General features: G+C 40.1%; 1 long non-coding RNA gene across 3 annotated transcripts in view; it reads left to right on the top strand.

The window, feature by feature from the left end:
- The window catches only part of LOC138760106 (uncharacterized), a 34,090-nt gene extending 14,479 nt beyond the window's left edge, over window positions 1-19,611 (top strand). For all 3 annotated transcript variants that reach the window (XR_011355412.1, XR_011355411.1, XR_011355413.1), the window contains exons 3-4: window positions 3,333-3,465; window positions 19,456-19,611. This is a non-coding gene — a long non-coding RNA (uncharacterized lncRNA). The remainder of the gene's footprint in view (window positions 1-3,332; window positions 3,466-19,455) is intronic.
- The last annotated feature ends 240 nt before the right edge of the window (window positions 19,612-19,851 follow it).

Below are 19,851 nucleotides of genomic sequence, written 5' to 3'. Positions count from 1 at the left end.
GTTTGGGACGTTCTTTGTGCCAGAAAGTTAGATGGGGCAGAATTTGTTGAGTGCATCCAGGAGAGTTTCTTGAAGCAGCTTGCGGATAGTCCAACCAGGAAGGGGTCCATAATAGACCTTGTGCTGTCAGCGAGATCCACCAGGGAAAATTTTGGGAAGAGTGATTCACTCTTCAGTAAATTTCAAGATTTTTATGGACAAGGATAAATTTTGGCCTTGTAGAAAAGAATAACATTGCAGGAGGGCAAATGATGACATGATTAGAAGAAGAGCTGGGAAGTAAACTTGTCGCAGCAGTTTTAACTTTTAAAATTTAGACATGCAGCACAGTTACAGGCCCTTTCAACAGATGAGACTGGGCTGCCCAATTAACTTTCTTGACCAGCACTGAGGGAATAATATATTGAAAGTTGAGCTATAGTCAATGAAGAGCAGCCGTAGGTATGAATTGCTGTTTTTTAGATGATCCAGAACTGAGTGGAGAGCCAGTGATATAGTGTCTGCTGTGGAGCGATTGTGACAATAGGTGAACTGCCGTGGGTCTACACCCTTGCTTAGTACATGTACATTTTGGACATGACCAACCTTTCCAAGTATTTCATCATAGAAGGCATTATTCATTGAGGCAGCTCACACTATTCTTCTTAGACACCAGGATGATTGATGCCCTTTTGAAGCAGGTGAGAACCTCTGCCTGCAGCAAAGAGAGGTTGATAATGTTCGTGAATACTCCTGCTAGTTAGTTGGCACAGATTTTCAGTATCCTTCCAGGTACACCATCTGGACCTGATGCCTCTTGGATGATGTTCTAGTGTTAGTCTCAGAGACAGATATCACAGGGTCCTCAGCCTTTGCAAGGATTCTTGTGGGCACTGTTGGGTTCTCCTTCTCAAAGAGGGCATAGAAGGTAGAGAAGCATCACAGCCTTCTATGGTGTTCGCCCTCACTTTGTAGGCTGTAATGGCCTGCACTTCCTGCCAAAGCATGTGTGTATCCCAAATTCACCACCTCCCAATTACTGATCCTGAGGTCAGGAGTAAGTAAAGGAATAGTTAAGGAGATCACTGCTTGATAAAAGGTTGAGAACTGCTCATCTAGAGTGCTAGATTCTGGCTGATTTTCTACCTCAGCTCCATTTTCCTGTGCTATCCTCATACCCTTTGATTCCATTAGCATTCATTCAGAAACTTGTCCAGCTCTATTTTAAATGAACACTTGTTAAGCCTCCTTAGCTTTGTGGCATTAAGAATTCCAAAGATTCACCTCCTTCTGCATGAAGAAATCTTTTCTCATCTCAGTTTTACACTTTATAGATTTACGAAATACCACAGCCCTATATAGGAAGCCCTTCAGCTCACGTTGCTGTGCTGACTTCCACAACTGAATTTTTCCCAAACTCAAACCCATAAAATTCTATTTATCTTGCATCTGTGTGCCTATCCAAGAGTCTTTTGGATGTCCCTATTGTACCAGCCTCCACCGCCACCCCCAGCAGTATCTTCCAGGCACCCACCACTCTCTGATTAAAAAAAAACTTTCCTCTGAAATCTCCCCTAAACTTTCTTCCAATTACCTTAAAATATAGTCCTCTGGTATTTGCTATTGTCGGGCCAGGATAAAAGTGTAGGTAGGCTGTGTACCCTATCAAAGCACCTCATAATTTTAAATATCTTTGGTCACCTCTCATCCTTCATCACATAAAAACCCAAGCTTTTCAACATGTTCTCCAATCCTGACAAGATCCTATCAATCTCTCCACCTTCTCTAAAGCTTCTATATCCTTCTTTTGCTGAGGAGACTTCTGAAGAGAGGGTGATCCTTGGTTCTATACATCAGCAGGTGATGTATCCGTTCTGAATCTTCTCTTTCAAGTCCTGCAAAAACTTTGGTTTCAATGAGATCACTTCCCAATGATCTAAACTCTAGCCATACAGACCTTGTCTATTTAAAATATACAGTGAAACTAAAATAACAAGCATGCTTATGAGAAAAGGGTAGTTGAAAGGGATGCTTTTGAAGCTCCCATATACAAATGGTTAGATGGCCTTATAATGAGGTGAAATTAAAGCCCCTTAACTATTCCTCAAAATTAATGCAAAAGCTTCCAATAAAAACTACCTTTTCATTACTGTGAATGTGGAACAACTTTCTGACTGATTGTTTTGAGTAATCGGTTCCTTTTGTGCCTTGAGTTGATGCCAATAGTAATTGACTCAATTTTGTTTCCCATGATTAAGACATCAGTTAGAAGTAACAAAAGTTAATGCCTGCATTCACCCCTCACTTTAACAGTACAAGCCACTGAGATACAACTGTTGACAAATGTATTTTTCTTAAATCTAAATCCAGGCAGGCAGCCCTACTGAGATACGCGATGACATGACATAAAAATTGTACAGAAGTTCGAACCATATCTTTGTTCTTGATTCCAGGTTTATTAATACTGCATGAAGCTTTAACCTTTGATCAAGCGAGTAGTTGGTCCACACCACTCTGTTTGAGAGATAGCAGTTCTGAAAAGAATCACCAGCATTTCAAGCTTTATCTCAACTCAGTCTTCCACATGTATGTGCACTGAACACCAGAACTCAATGTCCTCTCTAAACTTGTCATGGAGGGTGAGGCAGATAATGACTGAAGAGAGATTTCTGATGCACCTCAAGCTTAAGGGCATAGGAATGACAAGCCATTTCTTATTTAATTGCTTATTGTCATGTGGACCAAGATGTAATATCCAGGCAAGTCAACCTAAATATACTTAAGTACAATAATAAATAAAAGTGATGGATATAGTGTTAGAAAAAGTCAAGAAGTGTGGGTACAGTGTTACTAGTACAAAACAAAGTACAGTGTAGTTCAACAATACAGAGGATTATCTTCTGCCAAAAGCAGGCCTGCTTTTTCCATACCTCAAAGAAGGGCTCAGGCCCTAAACTTCGGTAATATATCTTTCCCTCCTATAGATGCTACTGAGTTTCTCCAACATTTCTGTGTCCTTACTTTGGTCCATTCAAGAGTCTGATAATAGCAGGATAGAAACACTCTTTGAAACTGGATATTTATGTTTTCTAATGAACAGAAAAGGGAAGAAGAGAGTGTGTCCGGGATAGGATGGGTGCTTAAATACATCAGCAGCTTTCCTGAGGCCACAGGAGGTATGGATGAAATCAATGGAGGAGAAGTTGCTTATGTAGTGGTCTGAGCTCCATTCACAACACTGTAAACTCTTGCAGTCTTGAGAATTTAAATATTATTTTAATTAGAATTATATATTTGTTTCAGTAGCTTGAGATGTTTTTTAATGCTTTGCAATTGTTTCCTTATATATCTAGAGATCATCAGGACTTTCTGAGAAGGGGAGTCAAGGCTTCTCTTTGCCCGAGGCCAATTCATCACTTGGAACCTGGTTCATCTCTCAAATTCAAAAGGTCATCTCATTTGGCTCTCCATGTCTGGACCATGGAAGTAAGTGATTGAAAATGAAGTGGGAGAGGTTCAGGATAGTTTGCCTCATTAAATAATGCAAATGCAACATCCTAGTACATTGGTTTTTCCAAACAAAAGAATTAAAAATGATTTTTTAAATCAGCTTTCCTGGGCTCTTATGCTATTTGTAACAGACACCTGAGAGTTAGAGAATGGGAAGGCTCAAATTCAAATTCTTACAGTGACAGGCAAAAGCTAAGTCACGAATAATGCTGAGCTCATATGAAGCATTGTTGAGAATAGAGAAAGATTTAATCTCACCCTCTCCTGTGGTAATAAGGGAGAATGTTCATGAGAACAAAAGCATATAGGTTTAAGAAGAGAGGGGAAAGATTTAGGAGGGACTTGAGAGGCAACCTTTTCACTCAGGACTCAACTTTTTCACTTTGTCAATATCTGGAACAATCTGGCGGACGTAACCATCAAAGTGGCCACAGTTATAGCATTCTAAAAACATTTGAAGAAGGGCTCAGGTTTGAAAACTTGGTTTTGTATCTTTATTTTTGCTATGTAAAGTACGGTGTTTGACCTGATGAATTTCATCAGCATTGTGTTTTTACATCAGCCACAATGTCTGCAGACTTTTGTGTTTTACTGAAGTCATTTGGACATGTTTGTGGTTAAGATGGGAATTCTGGGCAAGCCCCACTTGCCAAAACAGGCAAATGGGACTAGCCCAGAATGCCAACTTGGTCGGCATACACAAGTTGGGCCAAAGAGACTGTTCTAGGACTCTTTGACTCTACAAGACGTGAAATGAGGTACGGTTCAAACCTCTGGGTCATAAATATTTGTGAAAGTACTGTCATAGAGTTGTAAAGTCATATGATTATCACAGCACTTTGAGTCCTTTTTTTTTATTCTCCCCACATTCTCATCAACTCCCTCTCATTTCTGTCAGTCACCTGCATACTTGGGACAGTTCATAGCGAGTGTGAGAAAAGCCAGTGCACCCAGAGTTCACAAGGAGGACATACAAACTCCACACAGACAGCATCCAAAGTCAGGGTTGAACTCAGGTCTCTGGTACTGTGAGGCAATATCTTCAGGGCCACTATCTGAAGTAAAGCAAGGCCACACAAGCACACACAATAACGAAACATGCTGGAGGCACCCAGTGGGTCATGAGGTATCTCCAGAAAGTGAAATGGATGCTGTGTGACCCATTGACATTCCTCAGACCTTTATCAAAGAGTTGTTTAGCAGATAAGGACATTTATCAGCCACTTTAATTCCAAACACCAATGCTGCACGGACATCTGTCCATAGCCTCGTGTGCTGCCAAATCGAGGCCATCCACAAATTCGAGGAACTGCTCCTTATATTGTGTCTTCACATTCTCAAACCAGACGGCATCAATATCAACCTCCCTTTTCCATTAACCCCTTCTCTGGTATCTTTTCCTACCCCTCTAATCCCCTTTCCTCCAGCTCCCGATCTCCTTCCCTTCCCTCCCCTCTCAGCAAATTTTCCTTCTTTAGCCCTCTGCCATCTTCCTCCATCACTTCTCAGATTCCTTCGCTTCTACCCTCCCACCTATTAAATGTTAGCACGTGCTCTTCACCTTTCTTTTCCTCTCCATCGCACACCTCCCCCCCCCACCCCCTCCCACCCCACTACCGTCAGCGCTCCTGACAAAGAGCTAAACTGCCTTTTACTTCCCATGGATGGTGCGTGACTTGCTGAATTTCTCCAGCACCTTTACCTACTACACCTCTGTCAGGTACACTGAGTATTTGGAACATTTTCTGCTCATAGATCAAATTTCAAGTGTTTGCAATTGATTTTTAAATGTTAAATAAAGATGTCTTTAGTATTTTTCTGGATCTGGGTATTGTTAGCAAGGCTTGCTCATTTCTCATTTTCTCTGAACCTGATTTGCTTGCCCATTTCCTTTCAGTTTCAACTATACTACTGGATCTAAAATCATGTGACAGCCAAAACTAGTGACGATGCAATGTTTCCTTTCCTGAAAGATTTTTCTCCTGCTATTATCATTATTAAAAGACATACTAAAAAAACAAATTATTAACTGAGTTTGAATTCCTCTGGTGCCTCAGTGAGTAAAACAACAATATCTCCTCCCATCCTATGATCACTTCTCAGCTTTTTTCTCCTGTCCTCCTATCCTTATCCACTCATGGCCTCTTGTTTGTTGTCCTGAGCTCTTCCACCCCTCCCGCCCCTTCTTCTCTTCTCCCCATGCCTTTGCATTCAGATGCCTGCTTGTTTTTGGTTCATGCCTTGCTGAAAGGCTTAGGCCCAATATATTGGTTGTATATATTTGCCTCCTATGGACGCTGTGGGACCTGTTGAGTTTCTCGGTGCCTTAGTGAGATCGGAATTTGGACTGAACAAGAGGATTTTGTGCAGCAGTTGACAAAATGTTGGTAACGTTGTAGTCCAATGTACCTTCCTGGCAAGAATGGAAAACCTTGTGGGCGAGTTCAGTCCATGGTGTGTAATTCCAGCATGTAAATCTTGCCAATTTGAGGCCACATGTAAATTGGAGGAACAATACCATCTCAGCAGTCTCCAACCAGATGCTATGAATATCAACGTCACCAGTTTTCATTAAAACCCTGCACAGTCTCTCTCCTTCGCCCATCCCCCTGTCTCCATTCCTACAGCTCCCTTCCCTTCCTTCTCCCATCAGAGTGCTATCTTTCTCAGCCCTTTGCCCACTCATTATCACTTCTCTGCTTCTTTTTCTCTTCCCACTCCCACCTGCATTCATAGAACCATAGAAAACTACAGCACAGAAAACAGGCTGTTCGACCCTTCTAGTCGGGGCTGAAACATCATTCTGCTAATCCCACTAAGCTGCATCCATCCCATAACTCTACAGACCTCTCCCATCCATGTAACTATTAAATTTATACTTCAAACTTAAGAGTGAGCCCGCATTTACCACATCAGATGGCAGCTCATTCAAAACTCATACCACTCCCTGAGTGAAGAATTTCCCCCTAATGTCCCCCCTAATCCTTTCACCTTTCACACTAAAGCCATGTTCTCTCATACTTAACTTACCCAATCTAAGTAGAAAGAGCCTACTCACACCTACTCTGTCTGTTCCCCTTATGATTTTGTAAATCTCTATCAAATCTCCCCTCATTCTTCTACGCTCCAAGGAATAAAGTCCTAACATGTTTAATCTTTCCCTGTTACTCATCTCCTGAAGATCTAGCAATATCCTAGTAAATATTCTCTGCACTCTTTCAATCTTACTGATATCCTTCCTGTAGTTTGGTGACCAGAATTGCACACAATACTCCCAAGTTTGGCCTCACCAATGTCTAATATATCCTCACCATAAGATCCCAACTCCTGTACTCAATACTTTGATTTATGAAGGACAAAAGGCCAAACGTTTTCTTTACAGCTCTGTCTACCTGTGATGCCACTTTCAGGGAATTATGAATCTGTATTCCCAGATTCCTTTGTTCCTCCTACCTTGGTTTGTCCTTCCAAAATGCAACACATCATACTTATCTATATTAAATTCTACCTGCCATTTTCTGGCCCATTTTTCTAATTGGTCCAGATCCCTCTCCAAGCTTTGAAAGCCTTCCCCGCTGTCAACAGCACCTCCAATCTTAGTGTCATCAGTAAACTTGCTAATGCAATTTCCCACATTAACATCCAGATCATTGATATAAACAACAAACAACGTTGGTCCCAGCACTGATCCCTGAAGCACACCACTAATCACAGGCCTCAAATCTGAGAAGCAATCATCTATTACCACTCTCTGTCTTCTCCCATTCAGCAAATTTTGAATCCAGTTTACAACCTCTCCATGGATACCTAGTGTCTGAACCTTCTGAACTAACCTCCCATATGGGACCTTGTTAAAGGCCTTACTAAAGTCCATGTAGACAACATTCACAGATTTTCCTTCATTTACTTTCTAGGAAACCTCCTCAAAAACTCTATAAGCTTTGTTAAATACAACCAACCATGCACAAAGCCATGCTGCCTATCCTTAATCAGCCATTGGGTGTCCAAATACTTGTATATCCAATCTCTCAGAACACCCTCTAATAATTTACCTACTACTGACATCAGGCTTTTTTAAACAATGGAACAACATAAGCCTTTTTTAAACAATGGAACAACATAAGCTGCCCTCTAATCATCCCGCACCTTATGACATTTTAAATATTTCTGCCAGGGCCCTTGCAACTTCTACACTAATCTCCCTCAAGGTCCTCTATTGACGACATTCACCAGGAATGTTGTTTATATAGGGTTCAAAGAATTATTGAGGACCCTTTCTAGTGACCACACAAAATCTTTGACCTACTACATTTAGGAAAGAGGTAGAGGAACATCAAAATCAGGACTGTCAGGCTGGAAAATAGCTTCTTCCCACAGGTAGTGAGATGGTTGAATGGTAAAAACACACAGAAATACTGAAGGAACTCAGCTGGTCCTGCAGGATCCATAGGAGGCAAAGATATTGATATTTTGGGCCTGAGGCCTTTGTGAAGGAGTAAGCAAAGAACAGGAAGGCATCAGTATAAAGACTGAAGACTGGCAGGAGGAGGAGTCCAAACCAACAAAAGGTGTAAATTCGAGATGACAAGAGGAGAGGTGCAAATTAATTTTGGCTCTGTGAATGGAGATAGAGGGAAAATCTTGTGGAATGGTACTGAGTAAATGATTTCAAAATATTTCTATGAACTGTATATTTTATAGTTTATCTTTATGCGATCATTATGTGCTGTGTCATTGTGTGTCCAATGTGATCCTGAGAAACATTGGGTTACATTCTGTATGTAGTCAGATGACTTAAACTTAAATTTGAACATGCCAAGCAGACAGTTTTGTCTGTTATTAGCAAGTCTGTCAGTCTGTCTTACTCTGTTCCAAACTTAACCTTCCTTATGGTTATTCTGATTAACCTTGTTGCCATGGCTCTATAATCAGCCTAAGGCTAGAAACCTCGCAGCAGAGAAGCTACTTATGGCGAGGAGCAGGCCTAAGTGCTGTATTGAACCAGCTGCAAGAAGCATTGACAGGGCAGGCAGCAATTGTGAAGTGAGAAGGAGATGTAACATCAGCTCAATGCCACCTTTGTGAAAGCTCATCAATGAAAAGTTTGTTAACCTGAAGTGTTCCCTTCCCTTTCCTCACCATGAATGTTGGCTCACTTGCTGAACTTGGACACTTCTTTCTCTTTAATCATCCAACATCAGCAGTTTTTGTTTTCATTGCCCGAGTGTGGATTGCATTGTCTTTAATTCGCAGGAATGCAAGTAAATGAATTTACCAGTTAAACCTCTGAAACCTTGTCAAACTTAGTTTATTTCCACTTTTATCTCCTTTGGATTCCACAAAGCACTCACACCAACTATAGTTTCTTCCCTCCCCACTTTTGGTCCCGATACATGGTCTCAATGCAAAACATCAACTATTCCTTTCCCTCCAAAGACGCAGAGTTCCTCCAGCAGTTTAGAGCCACGTTAAAGAATGGAGGTGTTAGATTCTGGAGGAATTTAACAGCTCAAGCAGCGCTGGGCAGCATGTTTAGTGTAATGGTGAGCGCAACGCAATTACAGCACAAGTGACTTGGGTTCAAATCCCACTCTGTCTCTAAGGAGTTTATACATTCTCCTTATGTCTGCGTGGGCTTCTGCTGGGTACTCCAGTTTCCTCCCACCAGCAAAAACATACAGGGCTTCAGTTAATTTGGGTTTAATTGAGTGGCTGGGTTTAAATGTCCAGAATGGACTTATACGATTAAATAGATGGAGAGAAAGGAATTGTTGACGTTTTGAGTCAGAACCCTTCATTAAGACTTAGTATTGACATGGACTCAAAATATCAACAATGTTTTTCTCTCTCACTGATGCAGCGAGACCTGCTAAATTCCTCTAGTAGATTGTTCTTCGCTCCAGCAGTTTGTTGTTTGGCTCCAGATTCCAGCATCTGCAGTCTATTATGTCTTCTACTTGATAGAGTCCCATTTTCATGAGCCCTACTTCATTCTTCTCATGTTCCAATCAATGGCCACCACACTGCCTCCCCTCCACCCTCTCAAGGTTTTACCTCCCTTACACACTAGAGACAATTTACAGAACCCATAAGATCCAAGACTCCTTTATTGTCATGTAATAGTACAGAACACGTAATATACAAAATTACCTTTGCCTACCGTAAGGCAGCGCTCCTCACAGTAGGAGAGAAAAAGTAGCAAAAGTGAGCCCCTTCAGAGATAAGGAGTGGTTGTGGATTTGCTTCCAGCACTCTTGCAGCCTCTGTAGCTACACAGACTCCTTCCTGTTTGATCTATTGTCAACCCAAGCATCCAACACAAGCTTTCAGTGACCGAGGTCACTTGGGAGTCCTTCTTGCCCTCAGCACCCTCAAATCCTGGATCTGATACCTGGGCACCTGTGTGCCACTCTCCCACAGCACAGGTCACCTGCATAACCTACCAACTCCAACACTTCGGGAAGTGGGAGGAAACCAGAGCACTTAAATGAAACCGTTGGGTCACAGGGAGAACATGGAATCTCCCCACGGACAACACTGGAAGTCAGGATTGAACCAGGGTAACTGGAGCTAAGAGGCGGCATTAGCATTAACTGCATGCTCTATTGATAACCAGATAAATCCAGCATTCTCAGATTTAAACCCAACACCAAACTGTGTGAGTGTTCCAAATTTCTGCTAGTGTTATTTTTTTTTCTATATTTGTCTCCAGAATCTGGCATTTCAGGAAGGCCAGCATTTATTCCAGTTGTTCTCAACCATTTTCTTTCCATTCACATCTTCCTTCTTTGGCTTGGCTTCGCGGACGAAGATTTATGGAGGGGGTAAAAGTCCACGTCAGCTGCAGGCTCGTTTGTGGCTGACAAGTCCGATGCGGGACAGGCAGACACAGTTGCAGCGGCTGCAGGGGAAAATTGGTTGGTTGGGGTTGGGTGTTGGGTTTTTCCTCCTTTGCCTTTTGTCAGTGAGGTGGGCTCTGCGGTCTTCTTCAAAGGAGGTTGCTGTCCGCCAAACTGTGAGGCGCCAAGATGCACGGATTGAGGCGATATCAGCCCACTGGCAGTGGTCAATGTGGCAAGCACCAAGAGATTTCTTTAGGCAGTCCTTGTACCTTTTCTTTGGTGCACCTCTGTCACGGTGGCCAGTGGAGAGCTCGCCATATAACACGATCTTGGGAAGGCGATGGTCCTCCATTCTGGAGACGTGACCCACCCAGCGCAGCTGGATCTTCAGCAGCGTGGACTCGATGCTGTCGACCTCTGCCATCTCGAGTACTTCGACGTTAGGGATGAAGGCGCTCCAATGGATGTTGAGGATGGAGCGGAGACAACGCTGGTGGAAGCGTTCTAGGAGCCGTAGGTGATGCCGGTAGAGGACCCATGATTCGGAGCCAAACAGGAGTGTGGGTATGACAACGGCACTGTATACGCTTATCTTTGTGAGGTTTTTCAGTTGGTTGTTTTTCCAGACTCTTTTGTGTAGTCTTCCAAAGGCGCTATTTGCCTTGGCGAGTCTGTTGTCTATCTCATTGTCGATCCTTGCATCTGATGAAATGGTGCAGCCGAGATAGGTAAACTGGTTGACCGTTTTGAGTTTTGTGTGCCCGATGGAGATGTGGGGGGGGCTGGTAGTCATGGTGGGGAGCTGGCTGATGGAGGACCTCAGTTTTCTTCAGGCTGACTTCCAGGCCAAACATTTTGGCAGTTTCCGCAAAGCAGGACGTCAAGCGCTGAAGAGCTGGCTCTGAATGGGCAACTAAAGCGGCATTGTCTGCAAAGAGTAGTTCACGGACCAGTTTCTCTTGTGTCTTGGTGTGAGCTTGCAGGCGCCTCAGATTGAAGAGACTGCCATCCGTGCGGTACCGGATGTAAACAGCGTCTTCATTGTTGGGGTCTTTCATGGCTTGGTTCAGCATCATGCTGAAGAAGATTGAAAAGAGGGTTGGTGCGAGAACACAGCCTTGCTTCACGCCATTGTTTTTTTTTTATTTTTTTTATTTTTCACACCATAAAACACGTTAGCTATGATATACACTTTTTCATTTTCACACATATACAGTGACTTTTTCTCCCCCCGCCCTCCCTCCTCCCAAGCCACCCCCCACCCCCCCCCCCCTCTCATCCATTTTAGGTATACAATCTAGGTTGCATTAAGTCAGTCAGACAATGTTGTCATTCAACAAAAATACATCAGAAATTCTACTGAGTCCATTCTTTTCTTTTCTTCTCCTTCCATCAACTTAGGTAATGTTTGTTCCCGGTAGGTTTTCGCTATTGTATTTAATGTAAGGCTCCCATACTTGTTCGAATATTTCAATATTATTTCGTAAACTATATGTTATTTTTTCTAATGGAATACATTTATTCATTTCTATATACCATTGTTGTATTTTCAAATTATCTTCCAATTTCCAGGTTGACATAATACATTTTTTTTGCTACGGCTAGGGCTATCTTAACAAATCTTTTTTGTGCATCTTCCAAATCAATTCCAAATTCTTTGTTTTTTATGTTACTTAGGAGAAAGATCTCTAGATTCTTTGGTATATTGTTTTCTGTTATTTTATTTAATATCTGATTGAGATCATCCCAAAAATTTTCTACTCTCTCACATGTCCAGATTGCATGAATTGTTGTTCCCCTTTCTTTTTTACATCAAAAACATCTATCAGATACTGTTGGGTCCCATTTATTTAACTTTTGCGGTGTAATGTATAGTCTGTGTAACCAATTATATTGTATCATACGCAGCCTCGTATTTATTGTATTTCTCATCGTTCCAGAACATAATTTCTCCCATGTTTCCTTTTTTATCTTTATATTTAAATCTTGTTCCCATTTTTGTTTAGTTTTACCATTTGTTTCCTCATTCTCCTTTTCTTGCAGTTTAATATACATATTTGTTATAAATCTTTTGATTAACATTGTATCTGTAATCACATATTCAAGGTTACTTCCCTCTGGTAAACTCAAATTGCTTCCTAATTTATCTTTCAAGTAGGATCTCAGTTGGTAATATGCCAGCGCTGTATCTCCAGTTATATTGTACTTATCTCTCATTTGTTCAAAGGATAAGAATCTACTTCCTGAAAAACAATTTTCTATTCTTTTAATCCCTTTTTTTTTCCCATTTTCTAAAGGAAAGGTTGTCTATTGTAAAAGGGAGTAGCTTATTTTGCGTCAATATTAGTTTTGGTATTTGATAATTTGTTTTATTTCTTTCTACATGAATCTTCTTCCATATATTGAGGAGATGGTGTAATACTGGAGAAGTTCTATGTTGTACCAATTTTTCGTCCCATTTATATAATATGTGTTCAGGTATCTTTTCCCCTATTTTATCTAATTCTAATCTCGTCCAGTCTGGTTTTTCCCTTGTTTGATAAAAATCTGATAGGTACCTTAATTGTGCGGCTCTATAATAATTTTTGAAGTTTGGCAATTGTAAGCCTCCTTGTTTATACCATTCTGTTAATTTATCTAGTGCTATCCTCGGTTTCCCCCCTCTCCATAAAAATTTCCTTATTATTTTCTTTAACTCTTTGAAGAATTTTTCTGTCAGTTGTATTGGCAATGCCTGAAATAAGTATAGTATCCTTGGAAAAATGTTCATTTTAATACAGTTTATCCTTCCTATCAGTGTTAGTGGTAGCTCTTTCCAATGCTCTAAATCGTCCTGTAATTTTTTCATTAGTGGATTGTAATTGAGTTTATATAATTGGCCTAGATTTTTGTTTATTTGTACACCTAGGTATCTTATTGCCTGCATTTGCCATCTGAATGGGGATTCCTTCTTAAATTTTGAGAAATCCGCGTTATTCATAGGCATTGCTTCACTTTTATTTACGTTTATCTTGTATCCCGACACTTCTCCATATTCCTTCAATTTCTTATATAGTTCTTTTATTGATAGTTCTGGTTCTGTTAAGTACACTATCACATCATCCGCAAATAGACTGATTTTATATTCCCTGTCTTTTATTTTTATTCCTTTTATATTATTATCTATTCTTATCGATTCTGCTAGTGGTTCTATAGCTAGCGCAAACAATAATGGTGATAGTGGGCATCCCTGCCGCGTTGACCTGCTTAAGTTAAATTGCTTTGATACATGTCCATTTACTGTCACTTTCGCTAACGGTCCCTTATATAATGCTTTAATCCAATTAACATACTTCTCCGGTAAACTGAATTTTTGCAATACTTTGAACAAATAATTCCATTCTACTCTGTCGAAGGCCTTCTCTGCGTCTAAAGCAACTGCTACTGCAGGTGCTTTATTTCCTTCTACTGCATGAATTAAGTTAATAAATTTACAAATATTGTCTGTTGTGCGTCTTTTTTTGATAAATCCAGTTTGGTCTAAATTTACCATTTTCGGTACCTGTTCTGCTAATCTGTTTGCTAATAGTTTAGCTATTATCTTATAATCTGTGTTTAGCAAAGATATTGGTCTATATCACGCTGGTGAGAGTGGATCTTTCCCTTGTTTTAGTATCACTGTAATTATTGCTGTTTTACATGAATCTGGTAAGTTTTGTGTCTCATCAATCTGGTTGATTACATCCAGGAGGGGCTTTAAATGTTTTGTAGAATTCTATTGGGAGTCCATCCTCTCCTGGTGTCTTATTATTTGTTAATTTTTTTATTATCTCTTGTATTTCTACTGTTCCAAATGGTTCTGTTAATTTATTTTGTTCCTCTATTTGTAGTTTTGGTAGTTCAATTTTAGTCAAAAATTCATCTATTTTCCCTTCTTTCCCTTCATTTTCAGTTCGGTATAATTGTTCATAGAATTCTCTGAAGTTTTCCTTAATTTCTTTTGGATTATATGTAATTTGTTTGTCTTTTTTCCTTGTTGCCAATACCATTTTCTTAGTTTGCTCTGTCTTAAGCTGCCATGCTAAGATTTTGTGTGTTTTTTCACCTAGTTCATAATATTTCTGTTTTGTCTTCATTATATTCTTCTCCACCTTATGTGTTTGTAATGTTTCATATTTTATTTTTTTATCCGCCAGTTCTCTTCTTTTGGTTGTATCTTCCTTTATTGCTAATTTTTTTTCTATGTTTACTATTTCCCTTTCCAACTGCTCTGTTTCCTGATTATAGTCCTTCTTCATCTTGGTTGCATAACTTATTATTTGTCCTCTAATGAATGCTTTCATTGCGTCCCATAGTATAAACTTATCTTCCACTGATTCCGTATTTACTTCAAAATACATTTTTAATTGTTTTTCAATAAATTCTCTAAAATCCTGTCTTTTAAGTAGCATGGGGTTTAATCTCCATCTATACATACTTCACTGACAAAAGGCAAAGGAGGAAAAACCCAACACCCAACCCCAACCAACCAATTTTCCCCTGCAACCGCTGCAATCGTGTCTGCCTGTCCCGCATCGGACTTGTCAGCCACAAACGAGCCTGCAGCTGACGTGGACTTTTTACCCCCTCCATAAATCTTCGTCCGCGAAGCCAAGCCAAAGAAAAAAGATACATACTTGGAGGGATGTCCTCTAGCTTTACTGTCAGTATTAAGGGTGAATGGTCCGATAGCATTCTCGCTTTATATTCTGTTTTTCTTACTCTATCCTGCATACTAGCTGATAACAAAAATAGGTCTATTCTTGAGTATGTTTTATGTCTAGTCGAGTAGTATGAGTATTCCTTTTCTTTTGGGTTTTGTTTCCTCCATATGTCCACAAGTTTCATTTCTTGCATTGATTTAATTATAAATTTGGTTACTTTGTTCTTCCTGTTAATTTTTTTCCCCGTTTTATCCATATTTGGATCCAAATTCAGATTGAAATCCCCTCCTATTAGTATGTTCCCTTGCGTATTAGCTACCTTCAAAAAGATATTTGCATAAACTTTTGATCTTCTTCGTTAGGTGAATATATATTAAGTAGATTCCAAAGTTCCGAATATATCTGACATTTTATCATAACATATCTCCCTGCTGGATCTATTATTTCCTCTTCTATTTTAAATGGCACATTTTTGCTAATTAATATAGCCACTCCTCTTGCTTTTGAATTATACGATGCTGCTGTTACATGTCCTACCCAATCTCCCTTTAATTTCTTGTGCTCCAATTCAGTTAAGTGTGTTTCTTGGACAAATGCTATATCTATTTTTTCCTTTTTCAGTAAATTTAGTAGTTTCTTCCTTTTAATTTGGTTATGTATTCCATTAATATTTAAAGTCATATAGTTCAGCGTAGCCATTTTATATTTTGTTTATCTTCTCTTTCCGTTTTTCCATCATTACCTTTCCTCCTTTTCCATTTCTGTTTTCTTATTTTCAACTCTTTACCAGACAACATTCCTACAACATCCAACATTTTCCTTATTCTCCTAATTCTATCTTCTTTATCCCCAATCTCCCCTTCCCCTCCTGAGTTGTCCTTTATCCCTTGTCGGACAACCACATCTCCCCTTTCCATTTGGATTTGCGAATCCACTCGCAAGCGTCAACTGATTTTGCAGTGACCGCTCTTTTCCCCCACCCAGCCCCCCCCAGAAAAGATTTCACTTTTCATATGTCACAAAGGTCACTCTTTTAATTCCCTCCTTATTCTCTCTATTCCATTACCTTCCCTTATTAATTCTTGTCTATACTATCTATGTTTTCCTCTAATTACAGATACTTTCACGTATGCCCATTGTCTCTATTCACTCTTATACCTCTTTACCCGCATACATATCAATCGTGGTCATTTTTACCCTCATTACCCGTCTTCATCCCTCAGTCTATTTTTGTCTTTACCCACATACATATCAATCGTGATCATTTTTACTCTCATTACCCGTCTTCCTCCCTCAGTCTATTTTTGTAATTGTTCTGCAAATTTTCATGCTTCTTCTGGATCCGAGAACAGTCTGTTTTGTTGTCCTGGAATAAATATTTTCAATACCGCAGGATGCTTCAGTATAAATTTATACCCTTTCTTCCATAAAATCGCCTTTGCTGTATTGAACTCTTTTCTCTTCTTTAGGAGTTCAAAACTTATATCTGGATAAATGAAGATTTTTTGCCCTTTATACTCCAGTGGTTTGTTGCCCTCTCTTACTTTTTCCATTGTCTTCTCCAGTACCTTTTCTCTTGTAGTATATCTTAGGAATTTTACTACAATAGATCTTGGTTTTTGTTGTGGTTGTGGTTTAGAGGCCAATGCTCTATGTGCCCTTTCTATTTCCATTTCTTGCTGTAGTTCTGGACATCCTAGGGTCTTAGGGATCCACTCTTTTATAAACTCCCTCATATTCTTGCCTTCTTCATCTTCCTTAAGGCCCACTATCTTTATGTTATTTCTTCTGTTATAATTTTCCATTATATCTATTTTTTGAGCTAGTAGTTCTTGTGTCTCTTTAGTTTTTTATTAGATTCCTCCAATTTCTTTTTTAAGTCTTCTACCTCCATTTCTGCTGCTACTGCCCGTTCTTCCATCTTGTCCATTTTTTTCCCCATTTCTGTTAAGGTCATATCTATTTTATTCACTTTCTCTTCTGTGTTGTTTATTCTTCTTCTTAAATCATTGAATTCCTGTGTTTGCCATTCTTTAAATGACTCCATGTATCCTCTAACAAGAGCAAGTATATCCTTTACCTTGCCTTTCCCTTCATCTATTTCACTGTATTCTTCCTCTTCTTCTTTCTCTGGGTTGGCCATCTGTTGTTTCTTTGTTGCCCTTTCCGTCTCTTCTTTCTTGTTTCTATTGTCTTCTGTGTTCTCCTCTTGCTGCAGGTGTTCTGCAGCTGTCGTTGCCAGCTGTGGAGATCGACTCCCCAGCTGGTCCCCCCTCCCGTCGGTGTGTTTTTTTTCATGCGCATCGCGCATGCGCGAGGAGTCACGCATGCGCGGTTGCGCACTTTTACTCGGCTCTGTGAGCCATTGTTGTAGTTCTTTTTCTACCGACCTGAGGTAGCGGGCTCCTCTCTCCACAGCGGGCCTCTTCGGACAGGTAAGGCCTTCACCTTTTTCCTCCGTTGTCTTCTCTTCCTCTCTTCTTACCGTTGATTTTGATTTTTCTTCTTTTGTCTCCATCTTCTTTCCACCTTTATACTCACTTTTCTTTAACTTTTATTTCTGTGCCTTTGTATTTTCTCTTGTTTTTCCCGACTTTTCTGGAGAGGGCTGGAGTTCTCCGTCCGGCCACTACTCCATCACGTGACTCCTCTCTTCACGCCATTGTTAATGGAGAAGGGTTCAGAGAGCTCATTGCTGTATCTGACCCATGAGCAGGAATGGGCTTTGGCAAATACTAGAGCGCATCGGATGTCCCCCAAAGTTCCTCAACATGATTATCCAACTGCACGAAAACCAACAAGGTCGGGTCAGATACAGCAATGAGCTCTCTGAACCCTTCTCCATTCACATACCACTTTAAGTAATCCCTATGCCATTGGTGATTAGTACAGGATTGCTTTAAGTGGTATGTGAGTGGGAAGGAAAGGTTGAGAATCACTGCTCTAGACCCAATTGTTATTGAAATATTTTGCATGAGAAAAATTGTCATTGGCCCATTTCCTTTGGAGTTATGAAACTGTGCACATAATGAGTCAATTAGGTATGATTAAAACAGTGGTATTTCAAACTTTTTCTTTCCACCCACCTTAAGCAATCTCTTACTAATCATAGAGCACCTATGGCATAGGGAATACTTAAAGTGGTATGTGAGTGGAAAGAAAAAGGTTGAGAACCACTGATTTATTACCTCTGCCTAATTTGCCTTTAGGGGAGGGGATTAGCTTTCTCCTCAAACTGCAGCAGTCCTCCTGGTGAAGTCTCCTCAAGTGAGACTTCATCAGGAGGAAGAAATGGCAATCTATTACCAGGTGACACTGAGAGAGAGAAGGGCAAGTGGTGGTATTCCCATCCACCCTGCTGCCTTTGTCCCATTTGATGGGAAGGGATGTGGGTTTGGGAGATGCTATTGAAACAGTCATGGTGAATAAATGGCTTCCACTGTAACCTCGATGTAGTTATTGAATAAATGTTTAGAATGGTGGATGAGTTGCCCAACATGTGAACTGTTTTGTCCAGAATCATACTAAGCTTTTTTGAGCTCTTGCTGGAATTGCATTCATCCAGGAAGGTGAAGAGGTTGTGCCTTGTTGATGATGGAAAGTTTAACATATTAGAAAATGTGTAACTCGCCCCAGATTCAAAGTCTCTGACTTTGATACACCACTGTATTTATATGGCTGAACCCCATGAGTTTATTATGTGATGCGATGTTTTTGATGGCAGGTAGGAAAACTGTAATGACGTTGAATTTCAAAGATAAGTGGTTCAGTTACCCTGTTATTGTGGCAGTCATTACCTGGCACTTTTATGGCAGAGTGTTAATCTTCACTTGTGAAGTTCCATAAAAATTAAGTGCAGTAGATCTAATGTCTCCTCAAAACTATCGTCCATTCACCTTTGTAAAATAAACCAAACACATACTGCTGAGGAATCTCAGCAGGTCTTGAAGCGTTTGTGTGGGCAAAGGGATGGTTCCCATTTTGGGTTGGGTTTCTACATCAATAATGTTCTGATGTAGGAGCTCGACCTATAACTTGGACCACCCCTTTGCCTCTACATTTGCTGCTTCACCTGCTGAAGTTCCCCAGCAGTTTGCATTCTGCTCCAGTTTCTCATATTGGTGGTAACTTGCATCTCCAACAATGTAATATGAAGCTTTGCCACATATCCTGGCAATTTTCCAAAGCCTTTTGTGGACAATGAATTATATGTCCCCATTTCATTATAAAACTAAACATGTCAGCCATTTTACTGATGTATGATTTAATATTTCTGTGTAAAATTTCCTTAAAGTTTTCTTAAGTACTGCATTTTTTTTTGTGAAAGACATTTTATCATGCATTCAGGTCATGGCGTTCAGTTTCACTTCATCAAATGATAAGTATGATGGCAGGTAGGATAGCTGCATTGAAACTGACATGAGCAATTGATGTCTACACAGGAAGAGAGCTTAGTCTGAAGTGGTGGTGCTCACAGATGCAGGTGCTCTGAATTTGGAACTCTTCCATGACTGCAGAACAGGCCAGTGATAAAACCTCTAAAGAAACTTTACTTTTGGCTCCAGTCCTGACCAACAGACTAAAATCAATGTGACATTTTAATGGTATCAATTTATCCATTAAAGCTTCACCCTGGAAAAGCTTCCAAATTGTTTTTCACACATTTGTCCCCTTTAATTTCTCCAACAGTTTATAATGCTACAAGATTTTTGATGAGTTCAACAGACACAAGAGTAACAAAAACAGAAAATGCTTGGAAAATCTCAACAGGCAAGGTGAACGATTTGCTTTTTTTTGAGCTAATGAAGAGAGATTTATTTATTTTTTAAATGTGTACA

Source organism: Narcine bancroftii, chromosome 4 (genome assembly GCF_036971445.1).
Source record: "Narcine bancroftii isolate sNarBan1 chromosome 4, sNarBan1.hap1, whole genome shotgun sequence".
Lineage (NCBI taxonomy): Eukaryota > Metazoa > Chordata > Chondrichthyes > Torpediniformes > Narcinidae > Narcine > Narcine bancroftii.
This window is presented reverse-complemented; position numbering and strand designations above follow the sequence as displayed.